This window comes from Microcebus murinus, chromosome 25 (assembly GCF_040939455.1).
Source record: "Microcebus murinus isolate Inina chromosome 25, M.murinus_Inina_mat1.0, whole genome shotgun sequence".
Lineage (NCBI taxonomy): Eukaryota > Metazoa > Chordata > Mammalia > Primates > Cheirogaleidae > Microcebus > Microcebus murinus.
Window position 1 is genome coordinate 12893416 of NC_134128.1, and position 27433 is coordinate 12920848.

The window sequence follows — 27433 nt, forward strand, 5'->3', positions numbered from 1 at the left end:
GCAAGGGCCCTACATCTGTGACCAGTTTTCTTGAAGCTTTTTTCACTGGTTGAAACCCACAGGAGGCTGTTCACACATCTCGAGTCTATGGCTTCATTCATCACCATGGCCACCATCTGGCTAATGTCTCCATGAGAATTGTTTCTGTTAACACTTAGGAGGGGTGAGGGGGGTGTGGTTGAAGGCAGTGGAGCTTCCTGCCTCCATCCAGGAGCTGAAAAGGAAAGGACTCTGTGTTGGGATTTGTGTTTCCCCGTGAGGATGCACTGGTTCTGCATATTCAACCCTTGAACTTTGTCCAGATCAGTAATGCTGAAGGGACCATGGGTGTTTGGTGGGGGCGGAAGGTCTGAGATGATCTCAGTTTCAGTCTACCTGCCTCTCTCTACTGGGGCTCAGAATACACCACGGTGGACGTCGCCCAGAAGTGCTGGTAAGAAGTTGTAGAGTCTCTGTAGATCAATGAGATTTTTGACTGAAGAGTTGTCTAAATCAATTTTCCAAGAAGGACAACTGTTTTCTAGTCATTTTAGAAATGCAAGTGAGTCTGTTAAGCTTTTACTGGCTCTATACTGGGCTCATTCTTGGTCTTTATGCTATTGCATTGTGTCTCTTTTATTTCTGAAATATAACAGGGAACAATCTATAGAAACCTGTCCCTCACTGCAACATCAGAAGGCCAAGTAAGCAAACCTTAGTACATTTTCTGATGTTTCCTAGCCAAAAAAATCAAAATCCCACAAATCATAGCACCATAAGAAATACCCTATGGGCCAGACCAATGGTGCATCCACCCAACATCTTGTCCTTGGCTATGATTGTAATCACCATTTTATTGAGAGGAGTGGAGGGTAGAACCCTTTTATGAAGCCAATCTGAAATGTGCCAGATACTACTTAATGTTAAGGAGGTTCCATGGCTATCTACTTTTTTATGAAACCACTTAATGGATTCGTAAAAGTAGAAAGAGTTGAAAAGATTGGTTTTGCTCTACCATCACACATTATCTTTACATGATATAGGATAACAAGAAAATCTATTTGACCGCTTATTACCCTTGGAAAAGGGGAGAAGGAAGGGTCTGTTGAGTTAGGATGTAGGTCCTCTAGATTGATAATTCTTTCTCCCCCTTGGTGTGTACCCTGGGAGGCTGACTTTTGTAGACTCCATCAACCACTCTTGCCCTCTGACTTCCTTGAGGTTTCAGTTACTGGGAGGCACTGGAAGGCAGTCCAAATGTAGGAAGAGAGAAAAAGGGTGTCCATTCCCCTGGTGTTGTTTCTCCATGGTCTGGGGTAGGCAGGAGCTCTACTCCTCTTCCCAAGGCCACAGCTGCTGCTGGGTAGCCATCTCCTATAGCAGAAGGTCTCACTGAGTCCTAGTGACTGTTCCCTTTCCTGCCTCGTTAGTCTTAGCCTCAGTTTCCCTCTGTTGCCCATCCCTGGGTACTTTATCCATCCTTCCTTGGTTACCATTAACGCTATCTACCATTTTGCAAATGATCACATTAATTAATATCTCCAATATCTCTTTTTGAACGAGGCATCTGTCTCCCGCTATAGCTCCTGACTGGTGCAGGGTGGCTTGTGCCTCTTGTCTGGGTACCACGCTCCTCAGGGTGGGTGCCGAGAGACCAAGTGGCCGTGATAAGATACATGGGTCTTGTGTCCCAAACAATGAGGGGTTTCCTCCTCCTCTATGCCTAGCTGGAAGAAGAATATTTAGTGCCTTCCTATATGCCATAGACAAAATTGAACTGAATATACACTTGGACAGTGTATGAGTGTCCTACTGCTGCTGTAATAAACCACCACAAATGTAGTGATTTGAAACAACACAAATTTATTATTTTACAGTTATAAAAATAAAAAAAGGCTCTCCATGGGCTAAAATTAATACGGCAGCATGGCTGTGTTCCTTTGCAGAGGGCAGGGTCTGGGGGAGAAATTGTTTCCTTGCTTTTTCTGGCTTCTAGAGTCTGTCACATTCCTTGGTTCATGGCTTCTTCCATCTTTAAAGCTGGCAGTAGCTGGGTGAGTCTTTCTCATGCTGCATTTCTCTGTCTCTACTCCAGCCTTCCTCCTTCACTTACAAAGATTCCTGTCTTTACATGGGGCCCATCTGGATATTTCAGGCTAATCCCCCCAGTTTAAAGTGAGTTGATGAGAAACTTTATTTATACCTGCACCCTTAATGTCCGTTCACCATGTAACATAGTGTACTTACAGGTTGGGTACTAAGACCTTGACATCTTCGGGGATGGGGGCATCATTCTGCCCACCAGACAGATCTTGACAATGGCAAGGGAGATGCAACTCTATAAAACTATACATTGAGCTTCTGTTACTACAAAACACAGAGGCGGGGGGAGCGTTAGCTGAGAATTCAGGAACTTTAAATCAGAGACATGGATTCTGAGAGCTGCTCTCCCACCAAAGCAGCCACAAGAACCTGAGAAAGCAAGACCCATACCAGGCAAATGGGATTTTCTTCTCACCCCAACAGATAGTGCTTGTTTTATTTAACAGATAAGGGAAATACATTTTCAATTCTAGCACTTAGAAGGCTAGAATTTCTGTTGTTACGATTGCAGTGGAAAAGATTCAAAACTTATAACCAGTGTGAACCAATATCTTTCTAACATTACCTGCAATGCATTGACGCCAAGAGGAATTGTGGTGTATTTATGGGACTAAAAATAATGGTCACATTGATACTGATCTGCGAGTTTTTCCTGTGCAACCTCCTTACTGATCTACAACAACTTTGTTAGAAGCTTGGCCTTTTTGTACAAGGATGTCGTTACCTTTGCTTAAAACCAGAACATGCCATTAAAATAGGAATTGGCTGGTTTGTAATCCATAATAAAAGACTGTTCTACGGGTTCGGAGTCAGTTCTCATCTTCAGCCCTCCCCAAGAGAAACCAAAAGCAATATGGAAGTGAGAAAATAACAACACAGAACACTTCTTAGAGGAACCCAAGGAGAAGCGGAGGGTATTTTTCAGTTCTAACATGCATGGATTGGATTATCTGACATCAGTGGTGCTATAATACACAGGAATCAGGGGCCCTATTCAAAATTCACTGCAATTCAGAGCCACATTTTCTGCCCCGAGATAGCTGCTGGGAGTTTAGAACACATATATTTTTAAAAAATGATATCAGACCTATTTCTCCATCCATTTATTTTTCTTTTCCAAAAACCATAGTAATAACCTTTTCTAACTACATAAAAACTGCGTTCATGCCAAAAAATTGCAATGGCATATGCTAATTTCGTGCTGTGGTAATTTCATGTCTTGATATTGCTTTGGAAATGAAAGCAACCCTAAAACAGGGTTTGAATCTGACCCTCTGAGCAAATTCTAACAAGGAAGGTAGGTGGTGTTGCCTGTGTCAAAACCCAGGACTACATCTCCTGGGCAGGGATGGAGAAAGAGCCCTTTGAAAATTATGTATGAGGCTGGAGAGAAAGAAGGGACCCCAAAGAATGTAGAAGATGGGAAGAGCCACACACATCACATGTGTAGTATGGAAATATCCTGGTATTGGCCCACAGATTGGTGATTGAGCTCTTTGAGATTTGGGGGCAGTCCTTAGTCCTGACTGGGTGACTAAGCTCTTTGATATTTGGGGACAGCTGCATGACTCCTATGTAGGCATTTTTGCTTTGAAAGTGATGTGGGTTTCTTCTTTCTGGGTCTTACAAAGCAGAATAGACTTTTGCCTTCAAGTATTCTTTGAATTAGGCTCAACTGGCCTGAAATGCAAACAGAAAAGGAATTTCAGGGTGGAGGAGTTGAATTGAACACTTTCCAAGATCCTGAGGGGCACTGGTTATATGCAGTCTGGACTGAAAAAATCAATCATTTGATACATGTCAGTGAAGTGACGTGATATGGCTGTAACAGACGAAGATGCTCACTCTCTGTGGCCGTCAAGGAGGTGAGAACGTAGATGGAGAGATGAGATGGGAGCAGGGATAAGTAAGTCACAACACAAGGATGGACTTTACAAATGTCTGCTGAGCCTAAAGATCTTGGATTTCCTATTTTGTGCCATTTCTTGAAATCTGATTCATCCTTTAAAGTCCATTTTCTTTGAAGAAATTCATCTCAAATATTTATTGCCAATCAACAATTACTCATTTTAGAAAGAACAAATTAAAATTTATTGAGCCCTCTCTTGTAGCACATATATTTTCATTTTTTTTTCTTTTTTCTTTTGAGACAGAGTCTTGCTCTGTCACCTGGGCTAGAGTGGCATGGCATCACCTTAGCTCAAACTCCTGGGATGAAGCAATTCTCCTGCCTCAGTCCCCCAAATAGCTGGGGACTACAGGCCTGAGCCACCATACCTGGCTATTTTTTTCTATTTTTTGTAGAGACATAGGTCTCGCTCTTGCTCAGGCTGGTCTTGAACTCTTGAGCTCAAATGATCCTCCGACCTCGGCCTCTCATAGTGCTAGGATTACAGGTGTGAGCCACTGCGCCCTGCCCAGCACGTATATTTTCTAATTTCAATCCTTAGAACAGTGATGAGAGGCTGATATTATTCCTGACATTTTAAATAGGTAAAACCTTGGGCTCAGGGTGATGAAATAATTTGCGAAGATCACATAGTATGTTAAGGAGGATAGATTCAAATCCAAATCATAGCAGTAAGAGGATACTCAGAACATTAGGATCATACAACTGGTATAAGAAGAGCTGATTTAAAAAAAAAACCCAAGGATTCTTCCATTATGAAGAAGATGTGGGTAAAACCAATGACGTAGGCGAGTCTTCTTGCTTAGTTGGTTCATATTTTAAAATGGCATCATTATTCTTACTTTTAACCTTGTCTACCATGAGAGAAAAATTCCTTTGGCATCACCTTGACCTCTTGTGGCCTTTCCTTTGAAAATACCTGGGTTTCCCATCTCACGCAAACCCTCTGGGTTTAGAGAAATATTCATGAAATCCGTCCATCTCTTCCCCTGGATTATTTCAAAACTTGTTTCATTTTTACATTAACACATCCTCTGGTATTATATATGTATATATAAATAAGATATACTAAATTCAGTGCTGCTGGTGCATTCTGATTGGCTAGACCAGATGGAGTGATTTCTGAACTAGAATTGAAAATCAAAACACCAAGTGCTTTTTAAAGAGGTTGAAATTGAGAAGCAACTGTGCATGGCAGACTTCGCTTGCATTCTAAGGGGGTTTTAGTTTGTTTTTAAGTTGTGTTTGTGTAATATCGGAAGCTCCATCCTTGAGTGGTTATCTACGTACCACATGTATTTACTGCTTTTGAAAAAGAGGGAGAGCTTAGCTGTGGAGTTTCACAGGGCGACATGGCTGTTATTAACTTAAGACGATGGAAGCAACAGTTTGGTTTTGCTTTTGCTTTTTAGAAAGCCTGCATGCAGAAACCAAGTGATGAAAAATCTCTTTGCTGAACAGGTTCTGGGAGGCTCTCCCCCCAAATCCAAATTCTGAAGGTAATATGTGTTAATTTTCAAGTGCGTACTCTGACTTTACACTTTATCCTTGCTGCCTCATTTAATCCTCAGGCGGACGCAGTTGGGAACAGGACCCTTGACTTGCGGGAGTTCCCGACCATGATGGCTGGAAAGATGAAGGACTCAGACAGGAGGAGGAGAGCCGAGAGGTGTTCTGTGTCTTTGGACAAGGATGGAAAGGGCCACATGAGCACTGCAGAGCTATGCCATTTAAGGACAAACTTGGGGGAGAAGCTGACTGATTAGGAAGCAGATGAGATGATCAGAGAGGTGACATATTAGATAATCCTATGAAATCAACCTCACAATCTCTATTTTACTGAGGATGCTGAGCATGTTAGGGTCACATAACCAGTACAGAGAAGAGCTGATGTAAAAACCAAGTCTGTGTCTCCAAAGCCCTTAATCCATTGCAATCCCTTTTTTCAACCCAATACGGGGAGTTTAGATTGATCAGAAAGAAGGTTTTCACTGTCCCACAGAGTAGATAGAGAAGGGCTTGGAGTATATCAAGGTCATTAAATATGAAATGTCTGATTTTTTTGGGGGGGGGTGAAGGGAACTCTTTTGCTTTATCAGATTCTCAGGCAATCAGTTGGTGTTTGTTGGAACCAGGTGTGCAGGGGGGTGTTGGAGAGAGAGAGTGGATGCGAGAAGAAAGAGATCAAGAGAACACGGATGTGACCAGCTGCCCAGGGACCATCACTTGGCAGTGTCATCTGTACAGACTCTTCATAATTGACCTGACTGTCCCCATCCACGTCACCTCTCTGGTCATTTCATCCACATCCTCATCGGGCAGCTTCTCCAAGCTTGTCCTTAGGCGACGTAGCTCTTGAAATGCTGACGTAGCCGTTTCCGTCCTTGTCAAAGACATGGACACCTCTCGGATCTCCCCCTTGCTGTCTGTGTCCTTCATCTTTCTGGCCATCGTGGTCAGGAACTCCTGTTCCCATCTGCAGGCACCTCATTGATGGTGTCCTGTCGCTCTGCGTCAATGGGGTTCTGTCCCAGAGATCTGATCACTGTCCCCAACTCCTTAGTGGCGATAGTGCCACCTCCAACCTTGTCGAAGAGGGAGAAGGCCGCCTTGAACTCTGCGATCTGCTGCTCAGTGAGCTGGTCAGCGTGGGCATCTGCGTGTCCCTTGAGATGTCTAATTTCAAATCAAAAGTTGATTATATTTGAAACAAGGCACAGTACGATTCTGCAGTATATCAAAGTATGCACTTAAACTGTCAATGCAGTTATGTCATCTTCATGGTACCTTGTTTATGCCAGCAGGGAAGATGCCTGGAGACTGAGTGGCGATGAAACCTTCCATGTACCGTCGGTTCATTAGCCACACCCTTCCCAAACATGTCATGGATTTCAAGCTGTATTGGTTCCACAACGGAACTCATAGTCTATAATAATGTCAATTTTTTACTTACCCATGGTTTCACAAAAATTACTATAAAAGAAACTACGAAAGATAATCACAAGGCAAAACCATGTGTTGGAAAGAACGAGGGTGTACCTGCACCATAAAAATAAAAAGCATCAATGTGAAATGTCAGATATCAACTGTCAAACTTAGTACTTAAGGAAATCGGACATTTCATACTTAATAACCTGAATATATATATATATATATATATATATATATATATATATATATATATATATATTTTTTTTTTTTTTTTTAAAGTGGGATCAGAGTTCTACAGTATAAAAAGCTTGGACATCCAATACTTGTTTTCACTGTTTACTGAGACCAGAGGATGTCACACAGTAGGGTGGTGATGATAACAGTAGTCACGTGGAAAACATGATCAGATATTAGCTTATGTGTAGGACTGGCATCCGTAGGGCCTTGGAGATTGACTTCTACTTTTTTTCTCTAGCCATGCCTCCCTGTGTTTCTTCATCCATCAAACAAGGATAATATGATCATCATTACTAGAAGATTCCATAGGTACAAGTTTATCTAGTCATTAAAATTTTTCTATAACCTCCAAATCAATGCTTGCAGGATTTTGTGGTCATTTGCAGTCACGCCCAGAGCAGCAAAAAACTTGAGTTGTCTGATATGTACATTCCCAGGTGAGGTTGAACATGTGACTATAAAACTCTGCCTTGCTGTTTCAGTTCCTATACTGTAAACAAGTGTCCTTTTCACAGTCTTATTTAGTGTCAATATTTTTTCACATTTTTGTACTTTCTTGATTGATTTTTGCTCTTTAGAATGGTCCCCAAGCATAGTGCTCGAGTGCTGTCTATTGTTCCTAAGTGCAAGATGGCTGTGATTGTGCTTTATGGGGAGAAAATACGTGTGTTATATTAGCTTCGTTCAGAAATGAGTCATGGTGCTGTTACCGTGGGTTCAATGTTAATGAATCAACAAAATGATACATCCAGCAAAAGGAAGGGGATATTTGCTTATCTGTATGTGAGGCTGTTCTGGAAAGCTCTAAAGTGATATCTATCCTGCGTGATGAAGCTATAGATAAGATGGATAGGTGGCTAAATTTGGAGATTCATGAAATGAGTTTTTAAAAAGCATAGCCCTGGCCGGGCATGGTGGCTCACACTTATAATCTTAGCACTCTGGGAGGCCGAGGTGGGTGGATCGCTCGAGGGCAAGAGTTCGAAACCAGCCTGAGCAAGAGTGAGACCCCCGTCTCTACTAAGAATAGAAAGAAATTAATTGACCGACTAAAATATATATAGAGAAAAAATTAGCCGGGCATGGTGGCACATGCCTGTAGTCCCAGCTACTCAGGAGGCTGAGGCAGGAGGATCGCTTGAGCCCAGGAGATTGAGGTTGCTGTGAGCTAGGATGCCATGGTACTCACTCTAGCCTGGGCAACAAAGTGAGACTCTGCCTCAAAAAAAAAAAAAAAAAAAAAAACCAAAAAAAACCCAAAAGAAACACAGCCCTAAATGTCTCTAATGGTCCAAGAGTCACCCCTCTCCCCCTAATTAAAATAACACTTTCAGATTATAGTAGTATATTTTCTACTAAGAAATCTATGAGCCACTAGAATAGGTGTATTGCTTGGACTAGTTACTGATCATCCAGCAGAGAAGAGTCTTAGGGATAGATTAGGGGAGAGGTAGATGGCAGCAAACTTGAGTCACTGTTCTAGAGAAAACTATATAGATCGTGGGGTGATAGGGGTGAGGTGGATTGTGCAGTTGGGTGTCCTCATACCTCAAAGTGGTGGGAGTGCTCTGAGAGCCTGTTAGGGGTCAGAGGTCACAGTTTAGGAGGTAAGGAGGGAAAACACAGAAGGGTAATAAGACTCTGAAAGGAAAAACTTCCTCACTTGCTTTATATCACACATTTGCCCAAAGTTGTCAAAGCTTATAAGAAATTATTTTATTGACATGCCTCGGAATGAAATTTCAGCCCATTTGGCTCAAAATAATAGTCGTGATTATTTAGAAATCTGTGCTAAGCACTATTTGTGTTTTGTATCATCAAACTGCCTTAGAGTCATTAATTAAACAATTACTCAAATTGCAAATGTGTCTCTTAGGAGAATGTTAAAAAAAAAAAATCACAAAGAACATAATCCTCATTAAGACCTATTAGTCCAAGTGTGACAAACTTCATTTTGTCTCATAGAAAACAGAGATCCGATCTGCTGTTTAGTCAAAATAGATGGGTTGTGACACATTCCACCCTTTAAAATGTTCCTTGGCTGGTGGGAAGAAAGTAGGAGCGCTGCAGATGGTATGTCGAACAGAGGCATCTAATGAACCTGGCGTTGCTACGTGGCAACAATATTAGCATTTCATTTGTTGGAATGCATTGAGTTTTTCACTTTTTCCAAAGGGTTTATGCACTGATCTTTATGCAACGGTGTAACTAATGATGAAAAATGAACAAAGGCTTGGAAAATAGGACTTATTAACACAGGTCACGAGACCCGGAATGATTAAATCTGCAAGAAGGCTGATGGAGTGACTTAGGATTTTTCAGTTCCTGAATGAGGACTGTCCAGATGATAGTTAACATGCAGTTCATTTTCTCCATGAAATATATTAATAGATTTCAGAGGATGTCAACCTGAACTACAGTGGGAATTATTGGGGAGAGTTAGGAGAAAGAACTTTCCGCCTGTTTTATCAGGTAGAGGCTAAAACGATTTACCAAAGATGTACAATCTCATTCTTCCAAGAATTTTTCCTGCCCCTTTCCCTCAAATTAGAATCAATTCTCTTTGACCCAGGAGAGATGTAGGAACATTTGTGTCTGAATATAGGAGACCAAATGATGTTTTGATGTCTCCATCTTCAGTAGGATTGGTTGCTGTAGTCAATGTGGTGTGCTCCAGGCTTTTCGAAGCCCACTACTATTCTAAGACTTGTATGGCATTCTTTTTAGGAGAGAGATCTCAAATTAGAAGTTGAAAATGTAAAAATGACAATTGCCTTAGCCCTGAGGAATTCTTAGAGCATATCCATTTTTTTTCTTCTTGCCTGCGATAACTACCAGTTCATTGTTGGCAAAAGCAACTTATTCACGTTTCTTCCTCCCCTCCCTCCTCCTTGGTCCCCCTCCTTTTCCTTCCCTCCCTTCATCTAACCCATATAGAGTGGTGACTTGAGGAAATGGTTTTATGAATAAAGATCATATCCTTTGCTCAAGAGCCTTGGTGTGCGATTATAGATGAAAGCTTTCATTTCGAAAGCGAGAACAATATACGGCCATAAAAATAGCAGTAGCAGCATTATTTTAATTACCACATGTGGAAGCATGAGAAAAATATAAAACAAATACAGCACCGTAGCTTGCAGCCTTGGAGAGCTGCGCTCTAATTGCACCGGTCTTCACGATGGGGCCATACCTCTTGGGGAAAATCACTGGAGCTTTTCTTGTGTCGCATAGCAGTGGCATTGATCCTGTGCTACTGCTCCTCTTTCTGTCCTTTTGGTTTTATTCTAGATCCCATAGTTACTTACTTGTAGGCGCGCTATGGCCTCTGATCACCCTCACTGCAAGAATTTGCCATGTGGTCCTCAACTGCTCTTTGCAGGTGATCCAAAATACATACACACCATGCACTATTAAGGATATATTTACACTGAAAAAAAAATGATTTGTTTTTTTTAATCTGCAATTCAAATTTAACTGGACATCTGTCCTGTATTTTTATTTGTTAAATCTGGCAACTCTCCAGGGAGGTGGTATTTTCATTAATTTGGTGTTAAATGTGATTATTAATCTTTCATCATAGCAAACGGATGGTGTCTATTGGAACCCCTTTTTCAGTTAAAACTGAACATTTCAGTTAAAACTGAACTGAAATGTAGCAATATAGGGCAAACCCAAATGTTGACTTAGAAGGGAGTTAACGATTTAAGAGTGAAAAGAACACCTTTGAGTGGAGAAGCAGAGTGAGTTGTTTTGTTGGCTAAACAAACACCTGGGCCAGGAGACTAAGTTGGGTGGACTGACCTGTAGTCTTGGTCTGGACCATGGGTTTTTCTTCATAGAATGGGAACTTTGTGATTGTATTTGTTTAAAGAGGTTTGTGATAATATTTTGTTTTTAACCTATGAAAGTTAAAAGATGTCAGAAGGCAAGTGGCTTCCTGTGGGCCACAGGGAGGAAGGTACCATGTTAATTGTGGTACTTAACCCTTTGCACTTGGATGTCAAGTGTGACTTGACATGGTAAGCATTGGTAGCAGCTCACACCCTGAAAACTTAGAGATTAAAATTACTCCTTGAATGTATCAATAATTTGAAATATAAAAAATCCAAATAAATAAGTTCGTATGAAAAGAAACTCCAGTTTTTTATTCTACTGCCGCGCTTTGTAAAATCTGGGGTATTTAAAAAATTAAATCCCGAGTAGAATAAAGAAATTGAGAAAAAAGCAAGCGAGTGCAAAGGGTGAAATAGTTTTTCCTGGAGAGACGCAGGTAATGTTTATCTCCAGCTCCAATAAATGTTCTGATTGCTTTTGATAAGAGTGTGTAATGTGTTGTTTTTGCATAAAGCATTCTATATATGTGAATTAAGTCAAGTTTGATAGTCTACTATATTCTTGCTGATTTCCTGTCTACTTGTTCTAATACTTAATGAGAAGAGTATTGAAATATCTGATTATATTGTAGATTTCTATATTTGTTTCTGCGTGGCTGTTTTTGCTGCTCGTATTTTGAAGCTCTGTTATTAGGGGCCTAAACTCTTAGAATTGCTTTGTCCTCTTGTTGAACTGATCCCTTCTCTTTACCTCTTATGACATGATCTTCTTTAACCCTCAAAATAATCTCCGCTCTGGAAATTCATTTGTCCGATGTTAATGTAGTCACTTCAGCTTTCATTTTATTAGAGTTTCAGCCTATATCTTTTTCAGTTTTTTAGACTTTTAATTCATTTGTGTCTTTATATTTAGAATGTGTTTCTTATAGGCAGCCAATAGTTGGGTTATGTCTCTGTGTATGACAGTCTCTGTCTTTTAACTGGGTATTTAAACCATTTACGTCTAATATTGTCATTGATGGTGGTTATGTTTGAGATTATCTTGCTATTTTCTATTTGTATAATTTGTTTCCCTTTTTCTCTTATTCTGCCTACTTTGGGATTAATTATTTTTTATGCTCCATCTAATCTCCTCTGTTGGCTTATTAAATGTAACTCTTTGTTTTATTGTTTTGGTATTTGCTTTAGGCAGATATTTAATGGAAGTCTCCTGGATATAGTGCAGACCCACCAAATCTGCTTCCAGTTCAGGGCCTTTCCTCTCTCTGTTCCTCACTCTGGACATGATTTCCTCATGCTGGTAACCACATGACTAATCCCCCTAATTCATTAGGTCTCTTTTCAAAAGTTACTTTATCAGAGAAACATTTCCCGACCTCCTTATTTAAGGTAACTCTAAAACTAGTCTGTTCTTTGCCTTTTACCCAGCTTGATTGTTCTTCACAGCCCTTACCATCTCATGATACACATTTATTTATTGTCTCTTTCTCTCCAATAGCAAGAAAGTTTCATAAAAACGAAGGACTTCGTATCGTTCACTGATGAATTTTCAGTATGTAGAACAGCACCTGACGTATTAAAGCCTTGATGTATGTTTGTTGAATGGATTGATTGATTGTTGAATGAATGATTGGTGCAGAGTTGGGTGGAGAACATGTATCCAGGTCCCTCTCTAGGTCAATCTGCTGCCAAATCAGATCACAGAACACATTTGGCTGAACTAGTTGGAGAGAGGATTTGCCCTACTTAGACACTGCTCCATCTGTGGTCCTCCTAACCCTAACCCTTTCTAGGCCAAAGAGGAACATGCATGTGATGTGAAACATACACGAGGGAAGGGTTTGCAGGGCATCCTTGTGCTCCTTTGTAGCCTCTTTGCACCATGTGTCCCCTACCCCCTGCCCACCTGCTTTTCTTCATTCATATCTACCCCTCATTCACTTTGGTGATCAATTTCTCAGCGTCCCAGGAATTCAGTCATCTTCAGTTTTTAGAGATCAAGGGCATTTTTCATAAAAAAAAATACTAATGGGGTGAGGAGGAGAGAAAGACAAAAGACAGAGATAATTATAAAGTAAATGTGATAAAATGTGACATTTAGAAATTTTGGGCGAGGAGCTATGGGAATAATGGATAGTAATTTTTGCAACTTTTGTGTAAGTCTGAAATTACTTCCGGGTAAGCAGTAAAGAGAGTAACTTCAGGCTCCATCCCTTCCACCCTTTCCTCTAATCTCTCTTGCCAGGAGGCTCTCCAACTCCTGCTGTTTCTCGTTCGACATCTGACTTTGTACCCAGCGCTATGTTTCATTTCCCTCTGGCCGTACCCCACTTACCGCTCCCATTGCTCTCATATCCTCTCACCTAGAATCTTGCGACAATCTCCAGAACTGGCCTCCTGGGTCAGTCATTCCTGGCTGCCATCCACCCTGCACGTGGCTTGCCCGAGTGAGTGTTTGGCCTGAGATACAGATCTAATCATGTCGCTCCTCTACTCAGAAGCCTGTTCTCTTCCCTTGTTGCCTACAGAACACGGTGCCAGCTCTCAGCTTGAAGGCTTGACACTCTGGGCAAACTCACCTCCCACTTGGCCCCTCTGTGTGTGCATAGCTTGAGTCTCTGCCACTTTAGGAACATGCCCACCCTTTTCTCTTGCTGCCTCTCCCATCTCTTTCCATTGCAGGACTTCTTCAAATGCCATCTCTTGTAGAGGTCTCCTCTGATCCCCTAATCAATAGGATTTTTTTTTCCCAAGCATTGAGATCCTCTAGCACTGTGATTTATATTAATACTTACGTTATAGAGTTTATAACCCTGGCTTCATCTCGAAGGCTGTGAAGACTTGGAGAGAAAGAAACTTGAATCATTCATCTTTGTATCTCCCCAAACTGAGAACACCTCTACAGCCTTCCATATAAAGAACCATGGTTTTGTTGTGGCAAAGTCATAACATGTAACTAAAATATTTGTCCCCTCATAATATCCTGAAATTTAAAAAAAAGCTAATATTTGCTGAATTGAACTGACATAATTTTGAATCTCATTATCACCCCCCTCTCCCACTCAATGGCTACTTCCATGAAGCCATTGTCAAAATGTTTCATCTGAAGCATATTCATTTTTCCCATAACTTTCAAAAGACCCAATCAGCTAAATTCTTCTATGTGGTGTTCTGATTAGCAAACGCATAGAAATGACAGTATTTGGAAATCAAGAAAACCATGCAGAGGTATATGTTGGTGGGCAATTCTGTTCAGAATAATTTAGAAAGGTTCTGCCACTATTGAAATGTGTTTTTCCTTACATCTTTAAGTACAGGTGATTATGCAGGTTTATATATTAATAAACCCTTCTCTAAAATATCGTCGCAAGAGTCTTACATTGTTGGAAGCTGGCTAATTTCAAAGTTGAAGAAAAATCCTCTATGAAATTTGTGTTTGACTCAGTTTTACATTTTTTAAAAAATTTTTGTCACAGATTCCAGTCATTAGAATCATATACAGAGGTATACCTGCTGTCGGAATGTGTATTTTTTGAAGGGTGGAAAAGGAAAGTATACAGTGATTTCTTAAATCGTTTTTATCATTTTATTGGCTGTGAGAATCTTCTGTTCCCTGAAATATGTCTAAATTACATTAAAGAGATTCAAAGCAATATGACATGGAATGTTCACTGACATTTGTACTTTCAGGCTAAAAGCAACAATATTTAAAGAAATAGTCTAAAATGTTTTATAAACAAAATGACATGGCTTGATTTTTGTGAATTCTTCCCCTCTGCATGCTCAAGGGTAGGGTTTCTTTCTTCTGTCGCTTTGATCTGTTTCATGATCTATTACACTAGTTCTGTGAATAGAAAAAATCACAGTATTTAAAAATGTATTGAAATACTTTGGTAAAGGCCTATTTTTCTTTCCTTCTTGAGATTGCTGTTTTATCTTGAAATTCATACTTTCCTAACCCATTAAATTCCAGGGAAAATCCATTTTCTTAATTCAGATGCACCTCAACTTATAAAGGGGCTATGTCCTGATAAACCCATCATCAGTTGAAAATATTAGGCATCCAAAATGTATTTAATACGTCTAACCTACTGACCATCATAGCTTAGCCTAGTCTACCTTAAACATGCGCAGAACACTTACATTGGCCTACAGTTGGGCAAAAGTATCTACACAGAGTCTATTTTATAATTAAGTGTTGAATATCTCATGTAATTAGCTAAATACTGTACTGAAAGTGAAAAGGAGAATGGTTAGATGGGTACTCAAAGCACAGTTTCTACAGAATGCCTGTCGCTTTTGTACCATGGTAAAGTTGGAAAATCACAAGTCAGACCGTCATAAATTGGGAACCCAAGATTTAATTTTTTCCCCAATTTTTGAGTCTAAACTATTAATATTAAGTGCTTCATGTAGTTTCACTTTTACATGTGTCATGGATAACTAGATTCATAAGTGTTTTTAATTAACCACAAAAGGAAACTCTTTGGTCCTGAATTTTGAAAGATTCCAGAATTCTCCGGAACTGGTTTCCATTTGTACTCCTGACTCGCACACCCAAGTCGAGTGTGCAGTTGTTTGCCGCTGCTGTGTGTTATCTTACAGAAGGGGTTGGCACAGCTATGCAGACCCGGCTCAACACTGCCCAGGGGTCAGGGAGGCATTTTGTTCAAATCTCTGGGCACCCTGACAGCCCAGTGCCATGGACCAACCATAGTCACGTGACGCGTGTAGCTGTTGCCGATGGTTTCATGCAATTCCCATGGTATAAGGGACTTTTCTGCTTTCTGAGTCCTTGACTTTCATAGAGATCTCTTAAGGACCCTTCCTGGGTCTTAAACATAAGTCTAATACGGATACCTTGACCACACCTCTACTACCCCCAAAACTACCAAATGTTCGCTTCTGATTACTTTGTTCTCTCTCACCTGTCAATTTCAACTCGTTTTCACCCTGTTTCTTGTGCTATGGTCATAAGCCATTTCTGCTAATCATCCAACAGCATATTTTAATAGCAATACCTTCATTTGTTGGTATACAAATGATTTCTTCATGCCCATGCCCAGCAATTATACAAAAGTATTCTTATTAAATATTATACATACCTTGTAATGTTCTCGATGGCACTTTTTGTTCTGGTTTTTTTTTTTTAATAGCTTCTCATAAGTTAACTTGATGTTCTGCTGCTTTTACAGCTTTGCTCATTACAGAGCAGGCTGATCATTCCTTTTTATTTCAGCATATTATAGGGGTACAAATGTTAAGGTTACGTATATTGTCCCTGTCTCCCCTCCCCCCTTGAGTCAGAGCTTCAAGCATGACCATCCCCCAGACATCTCACTCATGTTTGTATATACCCATCCCCTCCTACCCTCTCTCACCCACCCAACACCCAATAAATGTTATTCCTATATGTCCACTTACGATCATTCCTATACTTTGGGCTTACCACTACCTGCACAGGCCTGATCACCAGCATCCCAGCAATCTCTCCACTGTGATTTGTAGGCTTTTAAGCCATCTTAGCCTTCTAAGAATAGCTTGCTTAAGGCACAAGTCCATTCTCTAAGATCTGAGCCTGCCTACTCTCCAGTGAAAACTCAACCTCATCTCCAACAAGCTGTAGCAAGGTCCCCTTCTTGCCAGTCCTCTTTCTCTCAGCAGTACCACGGTTCTTCCAGTCTCTAATCTCAGAATCATCTTTGATTCCTGTTTCTTTCTGGACCTCAAATACGGCTCCTCACTAAGCCTGACTCCACATGTGCAGCTGACAGAGGACCGCCATGGAAATTGGGTTCAGAGGTTCCAACCTGGATTCTTCTACTAATTAACTGCAGACTCTGGTTGTGGCCCAAGTTTATCTTGCCTACCTCCTTCCAAACACGCTCTACTCATCCCCCCGATCGCAGGTGTCTAGACCCTTTCTACAGGGGCTCTGCTTTTGCACTCTGGCTGCCCATGCCTCCTGCTAGACGAGCACACTGCTTGCTTCAAACACGCAGTAAAACATTACCCTCGTGTGGGCAGTTTCCGGGCTGGACAGTGTGCATTGCTGATGCAGCTCACAGGTGCAATTCCATATTAATCGGCTCTAGTCCTGAGATGCTATATGTTAATAGTGAAATCTGAAGTTCTTATGGACAGAAACTGAAACTTTCTTCCATTTTTGGCAAAGAGACAGGATTATAATCTGTGCTTTCAGCTGAGTGGAGTATAATTTTACTTAAATTGCATGTAACATTTTGGACTTACTAGCTAAATCCAAATCAGCTGCTTGGTTAGGGCTTTCCATGGTATATTTCCATATTCCTTTCACAGTATTTATGGTTTCTTCACTGAAATACTGATCCCAATGATACTCTACCATCTTGATTATTTTATACGCTATTTCTTCTTTCTTGTTACTATATTTTCTCTCCTGACACAATTGTTAGGGTGATTCTGAGCTTTTCCTTTCAGTTTTTGTCGAGCTCATCAATGATTAAAGTACAAAAGAATGAGAAAAGGCTAGGCATGGTGGCTCATGCCTGTAATCCTAGCACTCTGGGAGGCTGAGGTGGGCGGATTGCTCGAGGTCAGGAGTTCGAAACCAGCCTGAGCAAGAGCGAGACCCTGTCTCTACTATTAATAGAAAGAAATTAATTGGCCAACTAATTTATATAGAAAAAATTAGCTGGGCGTGGTGGCGCATGCCTGTAGTCCCAGCTACTCGGGAGGCTGAGGCAGCAGGATTGCTTGAGCCCAGGAGATTGAGGTTGCTGTGAGCTAGGCTGATGCCACGGCACTCACTCTAGCCTGGGCAATAAAGCAAGATTCTGTCTCAAAAATAAATAAATAAATAAATAAATAGAATGAGAAAAGACTACATATTACTTAATATTTATAATAGAACTATATATGCAAATACATAGACCTCTGTGTGTAATATAGAAATTAAGTTCTGATTATTAATGGGTTGTGATAGACTCAACCAAAAAAAATACAGGAGTTTTGGTATTTTTTAGTTGTTGTTACCCAATTGAGTCACATAAGGCACAGATAAATTTTTATCTCTGATGGAAAAAAATAAGTTAATATGACTTTCTCTGTCCAAAAATTTTGTTGAAGTAGAACATTCTATTAAAGTATTTTTTTTAACTGCCGGCAAGCATAAAGATGTGTCTTGTATTTTGGAGTGGTATGATCTTGAAAATGAGTGTGTAAAATGATTTATTTAAAATAAAGTCATGAGCCACATCACATCTGTAAACATTGGATCACATATACAATGACAGTTCCATAAGATTACAATGGAGCTGAAAAATTCCTATTGACATCGTAGTACAGTCGATCATTCATTTATTTGCAGTGACGCTAATATAAACTGCCAGTTGTATAAAAGTATAGCACGTACAATTATACGGTACCTAAAATATGATGATGAATGACTGTATTACTGGTTTATGTATTTTATTTTTATTTCAGCATATTATGGGGGTACAAATTTTAAGGTTTCACATAATGCCCTTCCCCCCCATTATACTATACTATTTATCATTATTTTAGAGTATATTCCTATTTATTAAAGAAAAACCTAACTGTAAAACAGCCTCAGGAAGGTCCTTCAGCATGTATTCCAGAAGAAGGTGTCATTATCCTGGGAGATGACAGTTTCATGCATGTTATTGCCACTGAAGTCCAGCCGGTGGGACAAGATGGGGGAAGTTGGAAGACAGTGATATTGGTGATCCTGACCCTGATTAGGCCTAGACTAGTGTATATATTTGTGTCTCAGTCACAAGTCAACTAAAAAAATTTAAAAATAGAAGAAAGCTTACAGAATAAGGTTATAAAGAAAAAATATTTCCGTACAACTGTACAATGCATTTAAGCTACATGTTACTACAAGAGTCAAATTTTTTTTTAAAAATTTAACATTATAAAGTAAAAAGGCTATAGTAAGCTAAGCTTAATTTATTTTATTTTATTTTATTTTTTTTTTTTTGAGACAGAGTCTCGCTTTGTTGCCCAGGCTAGAGTGAGTGTCGTGGCGTCAGCCTAGCTCACAGCAACCTCAATCTCCTGGGCTCAAGCGATCCTGCTGCCTCAGCCTCCCGAGTAGCTGGGACTACAGGCATGCGCCACTATGCCCGGCTAATTTTTTCTATATATGTTAGTTGCCCAATTAATTTCTTTCTATTTATAGTAGAGACGGGGGTCTCGCTCTTGCTCCAGCTGGTTTCGAACTCCTGACCTCGAGCAATCCACCCGCCTCGGCCTCCCAGAGTGCTAGGATTACAGGCGTGAGCCACCGAGCCCGGCCTTAAGCTTAATTTATTGAAGGAAGAAAACTGTTTTTTAATAAATTTAGTGTAGCCTAGTTGTTCATTGTTTATAAAGTGTACAGCAATGTCTTCAAACTGACTTGAGATGTTTATAAAAAAAAAAAAAAAAAGCGGCCGGGCGTGGTGGCTCACACCTGTAATCCTAGCACTCTGGGAGGCCGAGGCGGGTGGATTGCTCAAGGTCAGGAGTTCGAAACCAGCCTGAGCAAGACCAAGACCCCGTCTCTACTATAAATAGAAAGAAATTAATTGGCCAACTAATACGTACAGAAAAAATTAGCCGGGCATGGTGGCGCATGCCTGTAGTCCCAACTACTTGGGAGGCTGAGGCAGCAGGATCTCTTGAGCCCAGGAGATTGAGGTTGCTGTGAGCTAGGCTGACGCCACGGCACTCACTCTAGCCTGGGCAACAAAGCGAGACTCTGTCTCAAAAAAAAAAAAAAAAGCAAAATCTACAACAGTGTACAGGAATGTCCTAGGCCTTTGTATTCACTCACCACTCACTCACTGACTCACCCAGAGTAACTTCTAGTGCTATAACCTCCTTTCAAACTAAGTGTCCTTATAGGTACCATTTTTTATATTTTTATACCATATTTTTACTGTACCTTTTCTATGTTCAGGTATATTTAGAGACACAAATATTTATGGTGTTGTAGTTATCTACAGTATTCAGTACAATAACCTGTACAGGTTTATAGCCCTAGGAAAAACAGTATGCTATAGCCTAGGAGTACAGTGGGCTTTGCCATTTAGATTTGTGTAAGTAGAGTCTACTATGTTTGCACCCCGATGAAACTGCCTAACAATACATTTCTCAGAACATCCCCGTTGTTGAAAGACACATGATTATATACCAAGTACTACTAGTGGGAGTGTAAATGGGCGAGACATTTGGCAACATCTGGTAGAATTGGAAATGTCCAAGCCTTATGGCCCAACAGTTTCTCTTCTAGCCAGATAGAGGCATTCTCTCAAATATACACTAATACAGCAGGTGAACACACATTTTAATAGCTAAGAACATAACATTAAAAACTTAAACATTGGCCGGGCGCTGTGGCTCACGCCTGTAATCCTAGCTCTTGGGAGGCCGAGGCGGGCGGATTGCTCAAGGTCAGGAGTTCAAAACCAGCCTGAGCAAGAGCGAGACCCCCGTCTCTACTATAAATAGAAAGAAATTAATTGGCCAACTGATATATATATAAAAATTTAGCCGGGCATGGTGGCACATGCCTGTAGTCCCAGCTACTCGGGAGGCTGAGGCAGAAGGATCACTCAAGCCCAGGAGTTTGAGGTTGCTGTGAGCTAGGCTGACGCCACGGCACTCACTCTAGCCTGGACAACAAAGTGAGACTCTGTCTCAAAAAAAAAAAAAAAAAAAAAAAAAAAAAAAAAAAAAAACTTAAACATTGAACAGTGCTGTTTTCTCCAAATACTTTGTAGCCATAATTTTATTTAATCTTAGTTGTAAGTTACCATCTTACAAAACCCTTGTATTCGTTATCATAAGTTTGAGTTGATTTTCTTGAAGGTAGAATTCTAAGCATCTGCTCATTATTATAAATTTGTTTTCTTCTTTTAAACATTTATACTTAAACACTGCTTTTTGGAAGTCATAGTTGACTGTGTAAAATTTCTAAAACATTAACAATAAATGTGATGGGGCCATCCATACTGAACACACACAACCCTAGTGTTTTTCCCCTAAGTGAGTGTTGCTTTAGGGTCCTACTTCAGAGGTAAACAATTACAGCATGGAGGAATAAATTTAATAAAAACTAAATAAAAATGTGTAGTACCTGAGCAAACAGGAAACCAGACTTAACTAAATGGGAACACATAATGAGTTGACTCCATGCAAGTAAAAAATCAGTTCTCTCCACATGTGTATTTTGCTTACATAAATCTACAGTGGCATTTCATTTGTTCGATCTGGAGAAATTTTATCAAAAGGAAGAAAGTGGAATTATTTTTAAATGTTTGGAAAAAGAAGAATGAAAAGTGAACAACTCAACCAGATAATTAAAACTTGTTCTAAAGCTGTAATAATGAACAGTATGCTATGGCTTCAAGCGTTGATAGTTTCATGTTTTTTGCTGTATTCTGGCCTAGTGACTCAAGCTTATTCCCTTCGCAGTCTTTCTTTGTCTCATTCAGCTTCCTTTTATTTCTATCTACTTCACAACCATTCCTACTCCTCACCCCTCCACTGAATTGCCTCATATTTGCATATTTTATCTCTTATTTTATAGTCATTGCTTTTTCTTCTCAAGAAAGGGACACATCAAATGGTGTTTACTTCCATTTTCTATCCTAAATCTATTTTCCGTGTATGGTTTTTTCTTTCCATTTTAGTGTAGTGTTCTAATTTTTGATATTTCAGATTCTTTTATAGATTCCATTTTCCCCTATTTTCCCAAATGCAATGGAAGAGTGCAAACAGATAAGTACTCCTACTCACTGATTGTTTTCTATTGCAAAAATTCTCCTGTAGGAACTTAGAGTTGATGGTTTCGTGATGCAGATTTTCAGTAACAGCAACAAAAAATAAACGTGAAAGTCCCAGAGCCATGGGAATTCTGGGGTAGGAAACAGTCTCTTTAGGATTTTGCTGTGTTTTACTGGAAATACCCTTTTTACAGCCAATTTTCAGCGTGCCAGATTTCCATGCCGAGTATGAAGTGTAACTGTGTTCAACCAAGTGAGTACTACTGAGAATCCTTTTGAAGCACAGAGAGGTTTTATCTTGTGAATAATCGGTGAGTAATTAAGTCAGCTCCTTTTCCAGAAAGTAGTTCATGAATAAAACTTCAGTTTGCTCATGGATTGTCACGTGGGGAGAAGGAACAGTGTCATTCTAAGTTACTTTCAGTTCTTAGAGCCTATGGTCACAGTGGCCCCCTAGAAGCTAATGGTGGTGACCATACTTCCTTTTTGGAAGAACTTCTGAGGTTTGCGAGGAGTAGCATTGAAGAGATAGAACCAGCTTCTCTGCCTTCACCCAATAGGGTTTCCCAAAGCCTCTTTGTCAATTTTTGAGCCTTCCATTTTGTCGTAATTACCAAGACTCACCATCAGTATATTCTAGGTATGTTGCACTATCTTCCAAAACACTCTTGTATGGTTTTGGTTTGAGGATTTTTTTTTTTTTCTTTTTCTAAAAGCTGTATCATCTCTCCATAGCATCTTCTTTGGGTACATTTCACTTCACTTCTTTTCAGTCTTTGGTGGGTTCCTTTAGGGCTGCATATTTGCATCTGTAATGAAAACTCGCATTTGCTGTGGGAAGCTCCCTCTGTCTTAAATATTTTGACCTTCATAAAACACATTAGACAGAAATCTCAGACCTCTGGTCTGGTCAGCTCCTCGATTTCAGACATTCTAGAGTGATCACATTTAGTTTGTTGTGATATCTTGATTTCCAAAGAAGCAGAGAGATCCTTGAGGGTTGGTGTCATGCCTGATAAATCTCTTTCCTGGAACCGGAGCTTGCTCAGTGCCATGCTCAGCACGTGCTTGCTGAATGAATGACAATACGTGTGTCACTTCAGTGTCTCAGTATCTGAATTGTGGTTTGGGGGGTTTTGTTCTCACTGAAGTGGTAAATAAGCAATCTGTTCTTATAAACATTACCAAAGTGATGATCTGACAGGAGAAAAAGGAAGTGGATAGATAGGTATGTAATGGTGTGTGGGGTTGGATTAGAAGGCAGGAGGAGAGAATAGAGTTAAGATGGAGGAAGAATGAAGGACGTACACATTTTATCTTGGGATAGGAAACAGAAATAAGTGACAAAGGAAATGGCAGTGTAGAACGTGGTGGTGACGATGTGTGAGTATGTAAGGGACGAGAGTGGGAGGGTACTGAAAAGTAAACAACAGAATAAATCCAAATAACATGAAATTTCCACATGTAAGGCTATGTGGCACAAAAACATGGAGAAGAGACGTGGCTGACATTGAAATAGGAATCCGATCGGACAGGCAGTGGGGCAAACTTCCTCAAACAATGTGTGGGGAAATAGTCAAGGAACGGAAAAGGAGGTTATCTAAGGTGAATGACAAAGTATGAAACCGAATGAGCCAATGTTCACTTAGGGACATCTCAGAGAAATTTACAGCATGGAGATGAATGTGGAGAAAAAGAAGTTGGTAATATAGCTAGAAATGAAGAAAGTATAGAAATCCCATAAAGATTGATAAAGATGAGTTAGAAAGAAATTCCTAATTTTAATTACATTATCTGTATTTAATTACATTTAGAGATTATCTAAATATGTATTTTTAGTGTTCATTGGGTTTGGATTGAAAGATTAGGTGAAGATGTACATCCTCGATGTGAGGGTTGTTTAGTGAAAACAGTATTTTTTTATAAGACAAAAAGGTACGAATAGTTTTATTTTCTAATAACAAGAACAAAAATCAAAATAACCTTGGACAGCGTATATGTTTCAAGAAAATAGCAAAATTGTGAAATATTGGTGTCTTTCCCCAAGCATACTTCCTCTTCTATAGCTTGGCCATATCTTCCTCCGACCAAGATGGCGGTCTTAGGGTCTTTGGACTTGTTGGTAGCTAGTTCACTGGGGCCTTGGAAGCAATCTGAGATGGTTTTGTTTGTCTGTTACTTTTTTGTTTTTAGTTTAAAATTACCTAGAGAAAAAAAAATTTTGTGGCGTTTAATTGCCAATGTCTACTACATGAATCCATAACTTCATCTCTCACGTGGACTTTTCCTTTTTTTGGGTCAGGCAGCTTTTCCAGAGCTTCTTTAAGCCCTTTTTCCATGCATGACTTTCTTCCCTGTTCCAATCATTTAAAAGAGTCAACCTACTCTGTAGCATCTTTTCGAACACCTACCCAAGTCTAATCACCTTAAGCACTTGACTGGTTCCTTGGTCCCTAAACACCCTTCCCAGCACTTCTTGTCCTCAGCGTGTGCGAGCACGTGACGGGTCACCAAGGTCCACTTCACATTATCAACATATGCCAGTGACATTGCATTTCTCTAGAAATTAGGGAAATGAATGTTCCACTTAGGAGATCATAGAATGTTGGAACTGGGAAAGAATTTTAGAGATCATCTAGTCTAACTTACAGCGAGTCATTTGTGAACAGCTCCAAGGGACTGGTTCATGACAGGGAACATAAACAATTAGGGCCTCTTAAGAAACTCTATGGTAAGAAAGACTACAGGATTCCCCCAAGGAAGGAAATGAAGCGAAGTGTGCTAATTTGGACAGATGCTTCAACACATGCAGGCACAAATGCAGGGCTATGTTGATTCAATACAGTTGATGAGATTTCAAATCAAACAGACATTTATTAAGCATAGCGTCATGATTAAGCTAGGCCCAAGGTATCAGAGGAGTGAAACTGTAATCCAGAACTATGACAGGTGCACCATCTAGATCATAGAGAGAAACCACAGACCATACTGATAGTCAAAGTCATTTTTCCTCTTCTGAGTCCGTAGCCTAATATGTCTGGTGCCCAAAATATTACTGAAGAACTTTGTCACTGAATAGGGTTATAAGGAGACTTGAAAAAACATCAAACCGCCCAGCTTACGTGGAATGCACTGGTTAAAATCCTTGCAGAGCTCTGGGGTAAGAAAGGACTTGACTGCCCTAGTTCCTGCCACGGTCATTAAAATTTATTCAAGTTAACAGTTGTATTTCCCCTACACGAATTTGACAGTGATTTTTTTTTTAATTTTTTTTTTATTTTGGCATATTATGGGGGTACAGATTTTAAGGTTTCAATAAATGCCCATTTCCCCCCTCCCCCCAAAAGTCTGAGTCTCCATCATGACCATCCCCCAGATGGTGCACATCTCACTCATTATATATGTATATACCCGCCCCCCTCCCCCCTCCCACCTGCACAATACCCTATTACTGTAGTACCTATGTGTCCACTTAGGTGCTACTCAGTTAATACCAGTTTGCTGGAGAATATATCTGGTGCTTGTTTTTCCATTCTTGGGATACTTCACTTAGTAGTATGGGTTCCAGCTCTAACCAGGAAAATATAAGATGTGCTATATCACCATTGTTTCTTAGAGCTGAATAGTACTCCATGGTATACATAGACCACATTTTATTAATCCATTCTTGGATTGATGGGCACTTGGGCTGTTTCCACAGCCTTGCGATTATGAATTGTGCTGCTATAAACATTCGAGTGCAGGTGTCTTTTTTGTAGAGTGTCACTGGATCATTTGGGTAGATGCCCAGCAATGGGATTGCTGGATCAAATGGTAGATTCACTTGTATCGCTTTAAGGTATCTCCATATTGCTTTCCACAGAGGTTGAACTAGTTTGCAGTCCCACCAGCAGTGTAGGAGTGTTCCTCTCTCTCCGCAACCACGCCAGCATTTATTGTTTGGAGATTTTTTGATAAAGGCCATTCTCACTGGGGTTAAGTGATATCTCACTGTGGTTTTGATTTGCATTTCCCTGATGATTAGAGATGTTGAGCATTTCTTCATATGTTTGTTGGCCATTCTTCTGTCTTCTTTAGAAAAATTTCTGTTCAAGTCCTTTGCCCACTTTTTAATGGGGTCTCAGGATACAAAATCAATACACAGAAATCAGAGGCATTCATATACGCCAACAACAATCTAATTGAGAACCAAATCAAAGACTCAATTCCCTTCACAATAGCAACAAAGAAATTAAAGTACCTAGGAATATATTTAACCAAAGAGGTAAAAGACCTCTACAGGGAGAACTATGAAACACTGAGGAAGGAAATAGCAGAGGATGTAAACAGATGGAAATCCATACCATGCTCGTGGATCGGCAGACTCAATATCATCAAAATGTCTATACTACCCAAACTGATCTACAGATTCAATGCAATACCTATTAAAATCCCATCAGCATTCTTCACAGATATAGAAAAAATAATTTTACGCTTCATATGGAACCAAAGAAGACCCCGAATATCAAGAGCAATTCTAGGCAACAAAAACAAAATGGGAGGCATTAATATGCCAGATATCAAACTATACTACAAAGCTGTAGTAATTAAAACAATATGGTATTGGCACAAAAACAGGAATATTGACCAGTGGAACAGATGTGAGAATCCTGATATAAAAGCATCCTCATATAGCCATCTCATCTTTGACAAAGCAGACAAAAACATACGCTGGGGAAAAGAATCTCTCTTCAATAAATGGTGCTGGGAAAACTGGATAGCCACCTGTAGAAGGCTAAAACAGGACCCACACCTTTCACCTCTCACAAAAACCAACTCACGCTGGATAACAGACTTAAACCTAAGATATGAAACTATTAGAACTCTAGAGGAAAAAGTTGGAAACACTCTCCTAGACATCGGCCTGGGCAAAGAGTTTATGAAGAAGTCCCCAAAGGCAATCACAGCAGCAACAAAAATAAATAAATGGGACATGATCAAACTACAAAGCTTCTGCACAGCCAAAGAAATAGTCATGAAAGTAAACAGACAACCTACAGAATGGGAGAAAATTTTTGCATCTTATGCATCCGATAAGGGACTGATAACTAGAATATACTTTGACAGTGATTTTGAGTTTCCTGCTATGTCCTGGTTCTTCATCAACGACGTTGGGTGTGTGAGAAGATCTTTCTTTCTGAAAGAGCTCCAAGGTTCAGGGCCCGGAGAAGTCCTCCTTAGTGTACAAGCTTTGGCCCCCCAGAGCTCTTGAGGACCAGTGAGACAGTGAGTGGTGCTGCCTCCCTTGTTAGCGTTTGGAAAATATGTGACAATATTTTGGTAGATAGATAGCAGGCACTTCACTCATTTAATAGGTGGGGGCCAGGTCTGTTTAATAAACACATACCCTATGTTCAATATTTTTGCACAATGTTAATGTAGAGTGACTTCTCTCAAAGTTCAACTACTTACCTAAATTGAGGACATTACATAATTTTTTGTTCGGAATGTTACCAAGTCGATGACAGCACACTCAGGTATTTGAGTCCTTAATGATTATCACCTCTGTCATTCCGCATTTGTCATTCCTGCAGTCATGGTGATTCTATGGGTGCAGATGAGTATCTGTTCCATTATGTCTTCTGTGGTCATACTTGAGCATGCGTGGATGCATTATTTTATTATCA

General features: G+C 40.0%; 1 pseudogene; it reads right to left on the bottom strand.

The window, feature by feature from the left end:
- Positions 1-5558: 5558 nt before the first annotated feature.
- The window catches only part of LOC105865303 (calmodulin-like), a 53996-nt pseudogene continuing 32121 nt past the window's right edge, over positions 5559-27433 (bottom strand).